The 12,743-nt window shown below is 46.3% G+C and overlaps 3 non-coding genes across 3 annotated transcripts; 1 reads left to right on the top strand and 2 right to left on the bottom strand.

The window, feature by feature from the left end:
* The first annotated feature begins 5,206 nt into the window (after positions 1–5,206).
* Positions 5,207–5,280, top strand: TRNAT-AGU (transfer RNA threonine (anticodon AGU)). The gene has a single exon. It is a non-coding gene; the product is annotated as a tRNA-Thr (tRNA).
* Positions 5,281–9,174: 3,894 nt separating this feature from the next.
* Positions 9,175–9,248, bottom strand: TRNAI-AAU (transfer RNA isoleucine (anticodon AAU)). Its single transcript has one exon. It is a non-coding gene; the product is annotated as a tRNA-Ile (tRNA).
* Positions 9,249–11,687: 2,439 nt separating this feature from the next.
* Positions 11,688–11,761, bottom strand: TRNAN-GUU (transfer RNA asparagine (anticodon GUU)). The gene has a single exon. It is a non-coding gene; the product is annotated as a tRNA-Asn (tRNA).
* Between the last annotated feature and the right edge of the window lie 982 nt (positions 11,762–12,743).

Genomic DNA, 12,743 nt, shown 5'->3' with positions numbered 1-12,743 from the left:
AAGAGTTCTCCGTATCCAAGACTGCCTCTGCGTCCTCCGTTGGGGCCGCCGGGGGTGCCTTGCTGTTAAAGATCTCGATCACTGAGGGCTGACGAAAGGTGAGGTCGCCCTTCTTTCTCTCCGTGGTGAATTTTCCCGCTTGGCTGGGCTGCATGCTGTGACTGCCGCTGCGAGTGTCATCATTTGGGTTCAGTGCCTTGCCTCTATCTTTCTCGGCAGCTCTTTCAGTTTTCTCGATTTTGCGCTGCTGAGCCTTGGAAGCCGTCGAGATCGTGGGTGTAGAGCGTTTGTTGGGTGGGGGCATCTTGGTTTTCGGGATTGTGCCAGTCCTTCCCGGATCCTTCTGGCCTATCTCTTTTGCTGGTCCGATGCTTGAGGCCGCTGTCTGTTTGTCTTTCGCCCGGTTTGCCATCTTAGGAGCAAAAGCCTTTTGGAGCTCCCCAAAGAGCGATTTCAATTGCAGTAGGCTTTTTTTTAAGTAGTGAAAAACACCGCTATTCCCTTCCAGCATCAGCCAGCATAACCACCGCTGCATGCTTCTTTAGCAGCCGATCAGGATCCTGTTACCTCCATGGGTCAGAGAGGGGTCTGGATGCGACTTGCACCTACAGCGCTACAGCGGCCATCTTGCCTCTACCTGATCATAATCTTCTGTGTCTCTGAGGCTCATATGTACGATTGAAGAAAAGGTTGGTCACAGATAGAACCTGTCATACTACATGTGAGCTTCGGAGCTGCTCACTTCATGTGAAGCATTCTGCTGTACAGGAACTGCCTGTGCTCTTGTCAGCCTTATGCAAGTACAAAGACCATGTGATTTCCAGATAATCTCACATTGTGCACTACATATAAAAGTTACACAGGGTGCGGGAATAGCAAGGCATTGGTGGTTCAGTGGTAGAATTCTGGGGGGCCCGGGTTCAATTCCCGGCCTATGCAGCACATCTTTTTTAATCCATCTATTTAGTATTTTTGCCATAGAAGTTTAAAATAAATTCGGCCTATACAATTCTGCAACATTATAAATAGATTTGCGTTTCTCTGAAATGGGTATTGGCTGTATGAAATAATTCATTCAAAGTAGCTTTCGGAGCTGTTATAAAAACAAATCCACCATTCAAGCCACGTGTCGGATTTTATTGTGTGTAAAGCACAGTGCAGCAGCCTCGCTGTCTCTGTTTACCCCCACTTCTCTGATGACTAAACTCAATTTTGTAGAAAAAGCTTCAAAATGATGAAGGTTTGTGAAAATGCGGGATGATTCAGTAAACGTGCTCAGAAGACACATTAAAGGGGACTCAAGGCGCTAAACCAGGACGAGATCATGGCTGTCATAGGTGGACCCTCCGAGTGAAGTCTCCACCACTGCTATGCTCCATCTTAAAACATACTTCTCTATCATCTGTCTGTCTCTTTGCTGTCTATCTGTATAGCTGCTTATCTACCCGCTCCCCCAGGGCACAAGTCCTAAAAAAAAGAAGTGGGGGGACTAACCTAGTTAGGCAGTATGCAAGTGACATCACAGCACGCGACATCACGGTGCATGACATCATGGCGAGCGACATCATGGCGCATGACATCCCACATGGCATCACAGGAATTGACATCATAGAAACGAGCAGAGTAAGTGGGGGCTACACCAGAGAAATATGGCAGTGCACTGGACACTAAACAGAGCCGATGAATTTTGGGTTTGATGCGCAGGGTACTCTGCCGCATTTGTGGTTATCTTCCTCCGTTTTTTGATCATATTTTTGATCTTTTTATATCTCCCTACTTACTGATTAAACAAGATACACCCAAGGTATCCATACTTTCACCATCACTTCTTCGACCTGTGCAGGGATCCGCGTGACCCAATAGTTCAATATAAATATATTACTATGCATCAATATGCAGACAACAATACACAGCTGGGCCCCATTTATGAGGCTGTGCATCACTTTTATGCCGCTTTTTGTGACGCACCAGCAGCGTAAAAAATGTGCCTTGTTGCACCATATTTACAAAGTGACGCATCTAGGTAGATGTGTCACGTTGTAAATGCCTGCGCTACATTATACCTACGCCATAAATAATGTATGCAGTGGGGGCGTTCTGACACAGGAATTTCACTGCGTCACTTCTAGGACACAAATGCGTCAGATTCTTATGCCTGCCTCACAGCAGGCGTAAGACTGATGCAAGCCCTTTCACATGGGGCTTGTCCCATGTGAAAGGACACATTGCTGGAGTTGCGTCACTTTTGTGACACACTCCAGCAATGCGTCACTTTTGCGTCATACAGATACATCAGAAATACTGACGTATCTGTAACTCCTTGCGCCATGATGCGCCATACTGTAAATATGACACATCATTGGTGTCGCAAGGAGGGCGCAGTGAAAAGTGACGCATCGCTGTTTTCACGCAGCTATGTGTCACTTTTCAAAAATGAGTCCCAGCTGTGTCTTGAAATCTCAAATTCTGCAGGCAAACTAGACCTAAAAATTTCCTTTAAAAATCAAAAAATGTGACGACCTTGTTGTTGAGGTGAAACCTACAGACACTGAATTCCTCCTCCTCCACTCCAATGACTCAGTCATTCCTGCTCAAGAATGGGTTGAAATTCTCACAGAACTTGATACTGTTCCCGCCTTGTTCCCATTGTGAAAACTGCTTGATTATTTTTTTGATATGAAAATTAATTTGCCTCTCCATATTTCCAGACTCAGAAAGCTGCCTTCGTCCAACTCCATCTCATAAAGAGGATATAACCTTCCATTCCGCCCTCAGCCTTCAGAACAGTTGTTCAAGCAAAGATTATTTCCATCTTGATTGGACAACCTGGACAAACCGAATCACCCACAGCACCTCTTAATCCTTGCGCACTCCAGCGGCACTACTTGTTGCAGTAAACACAAAATGTGATCATATCTCACCAATTCTAATCCGCTTCCCCTCTATACTTGTTCTAAACACTTGTAACTGGTTGGTATCATTGTGAAAGTCTTACACCTAGGCCAGGACCACTGGAATTATGTGGCAAAATTGGCCGAAAGTATGCAGGACGGGATACTACATTATGCAGCAAGGAAGGACATATTTTGCAACATAAGGCAGACAATTCTGTTGGAGTCTTATTTCTCGCTAAAACTCTTACTGCTAGGTTGGCATCTGAATACATCAATGTACAACTGAAAGGGGACCAGTTAAACAAAAAGGACACTTTTTAAAGGGTATTGTATTCGTTTCAGCTAGAGTATTTTTGTTGCTATTGAAATCATGTTCTTCATCAGATGGTGGATTATGTGTCAATAGTAGTAAAGACGCAATAACAATAAGTGCAGAATTTTCAGAGCCACATAATTGGTGTTTCCATGCCAAAATGAAATTGATAGATCGGAAAAGAGAACCGTAGTGGGCAGGATTCGAACCTGCGCGGGGAGACCCCAATGGATTTCAAGTCCATCGCCTTAACCACTCGGCCACGACTACTTTCTTCACGTATCACACTTACTCAAGCACTAGGTGCCGTGTGGTCTGTAGTGCGCAGAAAAGAAGTTAGTTAATGGAGAGGAGGCGCAGAGAATAATGATCACAACATCTGGCTTGGAAAGTGATACCCTGTGTACTCTGGAGAATCACACAAGAAGATGCAGCGGGGGTCTCTGCTATGAAAGTGGATGGAGGGAGGGGGAGGAGTGAGTGATGGCGGAAGGAGTACAGAGAAAAGGGTACAGGAAGGGAAGGGTTAGGGATTGACAGCCCAGTGAGTGATAGTGTGTGGTATGGATTAGGTTCAGTTGTGAGAAGAACCTGCAGAACATTGAGCATGCGCAATGCTGCTGAGCCCAGACATGTCCTTTTCTGGGTGAGTGTGGGAGGAGGGAGGGTCTCTGGAGTGATTCTAGCCTTAAATACATCTTTTCTGGATTGTGATGGTCGCGCAGCTCTTGTTAGTGAAGTGCGTTCAGTGCAGCTCATTCAATAATATCCGTGTTCTTTGGTGACTCTCCCGAGTATGTGCAAGTTGATGATGATGATGATTGAGCTTTTATTCGATATGCAAGATATCTTATAAGCGTACACAGAATACAGCCATTTACAAAACTAGAAAAAACATTATTTAAAAAAGCAATATTAAATGCACATTTAAAAAGATAAAAGGACATGTAATGCCGAAATAAATTAGCTAAAAATGAATTAAACCGCTATTGACAATCTCTTGCATCGGATCAACCAAAACTGTTTTAAAAATTTGGCCTTACCACAAACAATAGGGGGGGAAGTGTCCGTCATTAGGATGCGCAGGGCTACTAGATAACTACGTGTGCCCATATTGCGGCAGAGGGGTATGTGCAAGGTGGTACAGGATTATCTGAGCTCTTCAATGTTGTGGACTGAAACTATGATGGGTCAGTAATAGCCTGTGTGAATGTCGATTAAATGTCTCTGTGCAGGGACAGACTGCACGGTCCTAAAAAGAATCTTCGTGTATGCTCCTTATGATGGCCGTTCATATACCAGTCCTAAACTGCCGGTTAGCTCTGTCGGTGACAGTGAAGTGCTAATAATGCCACAACTTTTCCCTAAAGTAGAACAGACATGCAAGAAAGTACAAGGCTTTAAAATCTTCGTGTAGGGTTGTTGTTTTTCTGGTAATTTACTGAGCTCAGGTGGCTGATGTTTGTACCAGGACCAGGGTGGGCATTGATAGAGCATTGTAAAGGGCACTGCGGTCTCCCAGCCCCCGCCCCCTTGCTGTGATTCCCGCCTCAGCCATGTTTTCACGGGTCTCTCAAAGTGCACCTTTTGAAGTGCTGTTTGAACCCGGGACGCTTCTCTAGAGGTGACACTTTCTCTCCGAGAGAGGCTGCTCCACGGCTGCTTCTCCCTGGGATTTCCAGCAGTCACGACATGTGGTGGAAAGAGCACATGGTATGTGGCTACATGACGTAGGCATCATGAAATGATTTGGTATATATTGGTGCCCTTTATAATCGCTGTACTCTCGTTTAGTTTAACGTGTGTATTGCACACGTCGTTCACCAGTGTAAACAAATATGTACATATAATGATATACGTTTTTCGTGACCTTCTTTGTAAGTTTTCCTTTCCAAGGTTTTCTTCTGCAATATCTTGTCACAAGGAAGTGGAAAATATCACCGCTGTAGTTTTACAGAAATATGCACAGTCTCACTGTGACACCGGGACAGTGAAAGGAGGCGCTGTGGCTTAGTTGGTTAAAGCGCCTGTCTAGTAAACAGGAGATCCTGAGTTCGAATCTCAGCAGTGCCTTGACTTTTACACAATATCTTAGAAGATCTATTGTTTGATAAAATACTCATTGTCTACAAGCCCAGTTGCTCTTATTATAATTGTACACATATTATAATTATCCACATATTATAATTATCCTCACTAACACAATGCTTCTCCTTCGAACCTAAAGATGTTTCGGGTGTTTAGATGGCAATGTTTTGTACCGCCAACCACCAGTATATTTAATTTTCAAAGCCAATCAGTTTGGTTTTGTGAAATGAAAAGATGTTTTTAGCTGCACTCGCTTCAAAGTACAACCTGGGCAGCAGTAATGCAAGCTTCAAGAACAGGCACAGCACAGGCAGCACCAGAGTGACCTTCCATTAATGAGACTGCTACTGAACAGGCAGAAGAGGTACAAGCTTCAGTGCCTCATGAACAGGCACAGCACAGGCAGCAGCAGTGTAAACTTAGCTTTAGAGTACAGATGGTTACAGCACAGGCAGCGGCGTTGCAAGCTTCTCTTCCATGATAAGGCTGTGAATAGGCCAAAAGTAGTGTTGGGGTGCAGAGGGAGCGGTCAGAAAACCATCATGAAATAGAAGCACTTTTACAGGCGGACAGTGTGAACAGCACCAGTAAGGCCTTGTGTGGAGATCTGGCTGGGTACATTTCAAAAGGGCTTCTTTAGAATAATGTGTCTGAACAGTTACTACCCACTTTAGAGGCTAGTTTAGTATATTTTGTCTCAAGCCTGGAGCCCTTCTGAAGTGTAGTGTCTTGTTCTGTAGAGTCTACTTGGGGTGTTGTGTCAAGTACACAAAGTTCCATCTGGGGTTCTGGTAACGTTTTCAAAACCTCATTAGGAGGATTGTTGCAACTTTTAAAATCCACGTCTGGTACATTATCTCCTGATCTGGTGTCCTCCTGTACTGTATGGTGTCTGGTCCTGGAGGGTTTATCTAAAGTACTGTGGCTGCTATCACAGTCATGTCTGGATCTTTGTACCCAGTTCTAGTGGCAACATCTGAAGTCTTTTCTCTTGACCTGAGGCCACCACTGTCGGAATGTCTCCAGTGCTGCAGATGTCGTCTTATTACTGAAGCCGTGTCTGCAGTATTGTGACCTGTTGTAGATGTTGCATCTGGTATATTTTTCTGATTTAGGGGCCCACATTTGCAGTGTTGTGCTTTCTTCTGGTTAATGCATTTGGAGTGTTGTTTTCAGTTTTGGACCTGATCCTGCAGACTGTCTTTATTTCTGGAATGCTACACGTGGAGTGTGGTGTTCTGTGCTGAAGGGTTTGTCTGCAGTATTGTGTCTAGTTGTAGATGTCTCAGCTGGTACTTTCACTACTTTAGGAGGCCACAGTTTTCATTGTTGTGCTTTGTTCTGGCCAGTGCATTTTGAGTGTTGTTTTTCCATTTCTGGATGCTGCATCTGGGGTGTGGTGTTCAGTTCTAGAGGATTTGTCTGAAGTATTGTGAGTGCTTGGAAAATGACACTGTGTGCTGTGTCCATTTAAAAATGCTGTACCCATAGCACGGTGTCAAGTTGTGAAGGCCACATGTGTGATATTGTGTTCACTTAGGGAGGCTTCACTTGAGGTTCTGGAGGCCTCTTCTGAAATATTGTGTCTGTCCTTGGAGACTCATTCGGAGTATTGTCAAGCGTCGCACAGCTCATATTAAACCTCATGTCCTGATTCCTGACCTAGAGGTTTGATGCTACATGTTCTCTATTCCTGACCTAGAGGTTTGATGCTACTCTTCGAATGTTTGAATAACATATCTGTCATTATGAGCCAGTTCGCTAGGCCTCCTCTGGAGCACTGTGCTCTATTCTGGGGGCCACGTATTTCATTGCACACATTTCTGGTGGTCACTTCTGGGGTCTGTGCCCAGTCCTGGAAGCCTCGCCCAGTTTATAGTACCACTTTATGTAAGCTTAAATACAGTGTTGAATAATTCATTTTTTGGAGTACCATATGGAACATTATACTTGGTTGTGTACTGAGGCGGAATCTATACTACTATAATAAAGGAAGAACTTTCAGCCTTTGAGGCGGGTAAACTCGGGAACCACAGTGCCAATCCGCACACCTGATACACCGTTGGAATCGTCAGGGTGTGTAGATGGTTATGGGCTATATAAACTATACAAATATGCGTTATTTAAAAAATTTACATTAAAAAAAGTAGTCCCTTCAAAGTAGCGCCGGCCGCGACCTGCGTGCTGACGTCAGGAGCGCGGGGAGGAGCGGCGTCCAGGAGCGCGAGGAGGAGCGGCGGACATGGCGCGGGGGAGGAGCGGTGACGAGCGGCGGACAGGCGGTGAGGAGCGGCGGACAGGCGGGAGGAGCGGTGATGAGCGGCGAGGACCGGCGGAGCGGTGAACTGAGGAGCGGCAGCTGAGGTATGGCTCCGGGGGACCCACGGACAATGTCGGGGCAGGCGGGGGTCAGGGCAGGCAGGGGTCGGGCCAGGCGGGTGTCAGGGCAGGCGGGGGACGGGGCAGGCGGCGGACGGGGCGGGCGGGGGCCCGGGCTGCTGGTCAATGTCGGGGCGGGCGGGGGCCCAGGCTGCTGGACAATGTCGGGGCGGGCGGGGGTCACGTCATGGATAGAGCCAAACAGCAGCAATGTCACATTGCTCCAAAAGAAAAGTACATTGTGCTCAATACCAACAGCCCCAAATAACAAAGGGCACTAATGATCTTGGTGGGGGCCCGGGCTGCTGGACAATGTCGGGGCGGGCGGGGGTCGGGGAAGCCTGATTGCTCCCGGACAAGGTCGGGACGGGCTGCTAGTTTAGCTATAAAACACAGGTACAGCTGAGCAACACAGAACCCAAGTAGCTTGCCGTGATCCTATAGTGGTTAGTACTCTGCGTTGTGGCCGCAGCAACCGCGGTTCGAATCCGATTCATGGCATTGCGGGTGGCAATGTCATGGCAGTTGGGTGATATTGTCTTTGTTGATATACATTTTCAATATACTGAGAATTTTTATATTTTTTAATATATCTGTGTCTCAGTTCTGTACTCTGTAATTAGTGAAATTTCCAGCTTTAACCAACATAAGTCATTTCATTATAATGACACAGCTGTAGGGCAGTAGGGAAAGAGTGTTTTAATGAATGCAATATTTACCTTTAATATATTGCTGCATGATGTAGCGTCTTGTGATTGCGCAGAAATCGTTTTTACGGAACGCGGAAAACATTTGCTTGTGTTATTATAGCTTTTCTGTAACAATGTTTTATTTTTCTGGAATGTTGCTTTATTTTACGCTCAGGCTAAAACTGGCATTAAAGACACGTCCAGATTAAAGGGTAAACATTTACCCGTTAAATATGGGTAGAAAGGGTCGTCCTTAAGTGTATCCGGAGAGGTGTCAGTACTACTTTACTGGTGACATGAGGGGCTCATTATGTACTTTACTGTTAGCACCGACCACCGGCCGTACTCCCCCCTCCCTTAAGGTGACTTTGTTATTCCAGATTTTCATATCTGGTTTCCTTTTTGAATTACACATCCACCACTCAAACTACGTTCATATTTCACTTTACTAATTTTCAACACTAATCCTTTATGGGTCCCGGAGTAGAGTGCTACTCGTCGAAAAAGCGCTTTGACTCCTCGTCAGGGGTAGTAAACGCCATATAAATGAAATTACCATACAATACAAAAAATGTTTTCGATTTCATGTTTAGAAACACGAAGTTCTAAGAAATGTTACATAATGGAGTAAATTTTCTACTGTACCAAAATCAAGCACACGTTAAAAAACATTTGCATCTATTTAATATAATTGCATATGATCTTTGATGCACGATTGACATTCTTCGAGACTAATGAAAACCGCGGTCACCACTGTTCTGTGTTAAATGTGCTCCCTGTGCATTTTCATTGAAAGTAGAAAATAACATAGTGGCCAGTACGGGGATCGAACCCGCGACCATGGCATTATTAGCACCACGCTCTAACCAACTGAGCTAACCGGCCTCCGTACTCTACGTCTGTTACAGGAAAAATATGAAGAGAAGACTTATCCAGTAACTACTTTGACGGCGCCACCCGCTCCTAGGGGTGTGGCGCCCTTAGTGGGCATCTGGGGCGGGAGGCCAGCAGGAATGTCCGGGAGGCAGCAGCAGGACAGGGGAGGGGCAGCCAGCGAAGCAGGTCCAAGTGAACCTATCGTGGGAGACCAGAGTCGCCAGGAAGGCAGGGTCGACCTTCCCTCCCCCGAGGGTATAAAACCTCGGGGGAGGCAGAGCTAATCCTCTTTTGTCTTCTCCCTACAGCTCCGGCAGCAGACCAGCAAAGAATTACCCACCCACCCATCCCGGCAACAAGGAAGAGCTTGGCGGGGTCCCAGGCAAGAAAAGGCGGTGGACTTCCATTTTTGGTATGGACTGGATGCCCCTTGGAAAGGGCAAGCAGTCATTGTGGGGCTCTGGGCTGGCGGGAGAGGGGGTACTGACCTGCTGGTGGTCCTTGACCTCTCCTCCCCTACCCAAGATGCCTTGGTATATGTTTATAACATTGAAGGGGGTATGCCCCAGTATGGTTGTCTCATGGAGGCACATTATTTACCTGCGGCTCCGTTGACCGGAGGGCGGTCAACTTAAGGAGAGCAGGCTATCTTTGTTGATTATTTACCTGTGGCTCCGTTGACCGTAGGGCGGTCAACTTAAGGAGAGCAGGCTATCTTGGTTGTGGCCTGCTGGCACAGCCCGAAGGTTAAGGAAGGCCCCTTGGAGAGTGGGTTGAAAATATAATGACAATGTACAACCTAGAGATTTATTTATAAGCAAAGTATTTTAAAGATTTACCATAAGCAAGATGAATAAAGGATTAATAATCCGAGATGAATAAAGGATTAATGACACTGCTTTAAGATTCAATAAAAGACTACGCGGTGAACGACAACACCTTGTTTCGTCTCTTTTATGGGAGGGCGACTCGCTCCTGGTATGCACACTATATGTCATTCTCCAAAACGTTCGGGAATGGTGAGTGTTTTTCGCTCCTTTGCACCTCAGTTGCACCATCCAGAGCTGAGCTCCGTACCACGACTCATGCTCTATCAGGACACGTGTTAACCCTTCACCTCCTCTCTCCTCGTCCTCTCCACACACACCTGCCACAGACTCTCCCCAGGGGTTCATTTTGGCATCCCAGGCTCGCGCAGACACTTCCAAGATCGACACGGTTACAACTCTCAGGTACAAAGCATCAGCCATTAAATGTTCGCACTTTTTGTCTGTCAAACAACTCATCCATAGAAACCCTCATTAACACCTCACCCCTCCCCCCCAGCATCCGCTGTGATGGACCTTCACCCCCCTTTAACTGTCATTCTATGTAAGGAAACAGAAGACGAAGAGCTGCGATTCTGGACAAGCAATCCCTTCCGTTCTATACGACCAGTTCAAAGTGGCCGGCTCCATGATCTTTTATTTCTTCGTGTTTAACATTTCCAGTCGTTATGTTTCAAAGCATGAAGGTATGCCAATATAATTTAGATAAAAATAAAAACAAATATAAAACCCAAAAATCAAAAGTATCTGCAAAAAAATGTTACAGCGCCCAACGTGGGGCTCGAACCCACGACCCTGAGATTAAGAGTCTCATGCTCTACCGACTGAGCTAGCCGGGCCCTCTACATCTTCCACCTCTTTTCTTTTCATCCGTCCTTCTGTGTCCTCCCATTTTCTTCCTTCATCAGTTTCCTTCCTTCTCCCCGTGGTCCTCTTCCTATCTGTACCTGCCTTTAATTCCAATACTCTGGACTAACTCTGCTCTTTTCATGGCCGTGCAATGGAACCGGGTCTGCTGTGACATTTAGGCATTGTAACGTGTGTGGGCCTCATTCGCTGCCGTATAACTAGGGCCAATGGCATTATGCGATTCTGGAGCCACGTCGTTTTCCGCATAACTATGGATTTGCTGTACTGGCCGCAACATCTATCACCTGCTGCTTAATTTAGAGATTTTAACAAATAAAAACCGACCTCAAACAGATCAAAAGTTACTAAAAGAGCATCAGGATGTGCGCGCGCAGTGGGAGACCCTTCACGCAGGTGGACTGGTCATTCTGAAGCTTCGTAAACATGTGGTGGAACTTACAGATAGGAAGGATGCGCAGAGCCCTCGGTCTCACCAGCTTTCAGAAGACAACCTGCAGGGGTGGGAAACGCCAGGAGTGAAGGATTGCCGCCCCTCTTGTGACTGGTGGGATAGAGTATCATGGCCACTTGTGATGAGGGCAACATCTTTTTACTAGGCACGTGGCCACCAACATCTGTGAGAGGGGCTCGGGACTCAAACCTGAGCAAAGAAAGAAAGACAGGGATTTCACATAGCAGGTTGAAATGAGAAGGAAGCTTCCATTGCAGTCCTTTCTTATGCAAAATGTGTCCTTTTCTGAATAAAATCTTTCGTCCCTGGGTGGGCTTGAACCACCAACCTTTCGGTTAACAGCCGAACGCGCTAACCGATTGCGCCACAGAGACTGCTGACGGATTATGCCACAGAGACTGCTGGAGGACAGCCCATACATCTACTTAGAAGAAACCTTCATAAGCACGTACTCCTTCAAAGCTGCTAGAGTAGTGATATAAACAGGGAATTCGAGCACTGTGTTTATAAAAGAAAGATTAACAGGAAAGTCACATTTTTCTTCCATTCTCCGTCTCGCTCTCCCCTCCCTCCGCTGCCTCGTTGTGTGCTGTTCATTAGCTCCCTCTCACGCTTCTCGGCGCACCTTTCCCTCACTCGGGGGTGTGGCTCCCACTGGTGCAGCAGGTGCAGTGGACCTGGGGCTAGAGGGGCTAGAGGGGGGGGGGACGGGGGGCACAGATACCTCTTTATTGATGCATTTCACAGTTCAAATAGTGTTTCAACTACATGGAACTGTAACAAAAGATCAGACGAAAAGAAACAACATCTCAGGCAAGAGGAAACTGTAACAAAGGCTCACACAACAAGAAACAACATCTCAGGCATGAGGAAACTGTAACAAAGGCTCACAGGACAAGAAACAACATCTCAGGCAAGAGGAAACTGTAACAAAGGCTCACAGGACAAGAAACAACATCTCAGGCAAGAGGAAAGACAACTACACGAGCTCCCAAAACGTGAACTTTACACCTTCTTGAAGATCAAAACAGCCATAACGAAAGCGAACCTAAGAAAGGAAGAACCGACCATCATCAAATACATGCAAACCCTAAACTCGGCAGGCCACCAAACGGCAAAGATATACAAGCTCCTCAACCCATCCACATCTGAATAAGAAAACAACGAACACATGGGAACAACTCCTGGGAAGGCAGCTAAACGACAGCGAACGACGCAAACTGTGGCGCTCGGCATCGACAAACAAGATAACCCCACAACTAGCCCAGACAAAATTTTGGCTCCTCCACAGAGCCTACTGGACACCATCAAGACTCCACAAATTGGCATTACAGAATCAAGCAACTGCTGGAACTG

Source organism: Lissotriton vulgaris, chromosome 12 (genome assembly GCF_964263255.1).
Source record: "Lissotriton vulgaris chromosome 12, aLisVul1.2, whole genome shotgun sequence".
Lineage (NCBI taxonomy): Eukaryota > Metazoa > Chordata > Amphibia > Caudata > Salamandridae > Lissotriton > Lissotriton vulgaris.
This window is presented reverse-complemented; position numbering and strand designations above follow the sequence as displayed.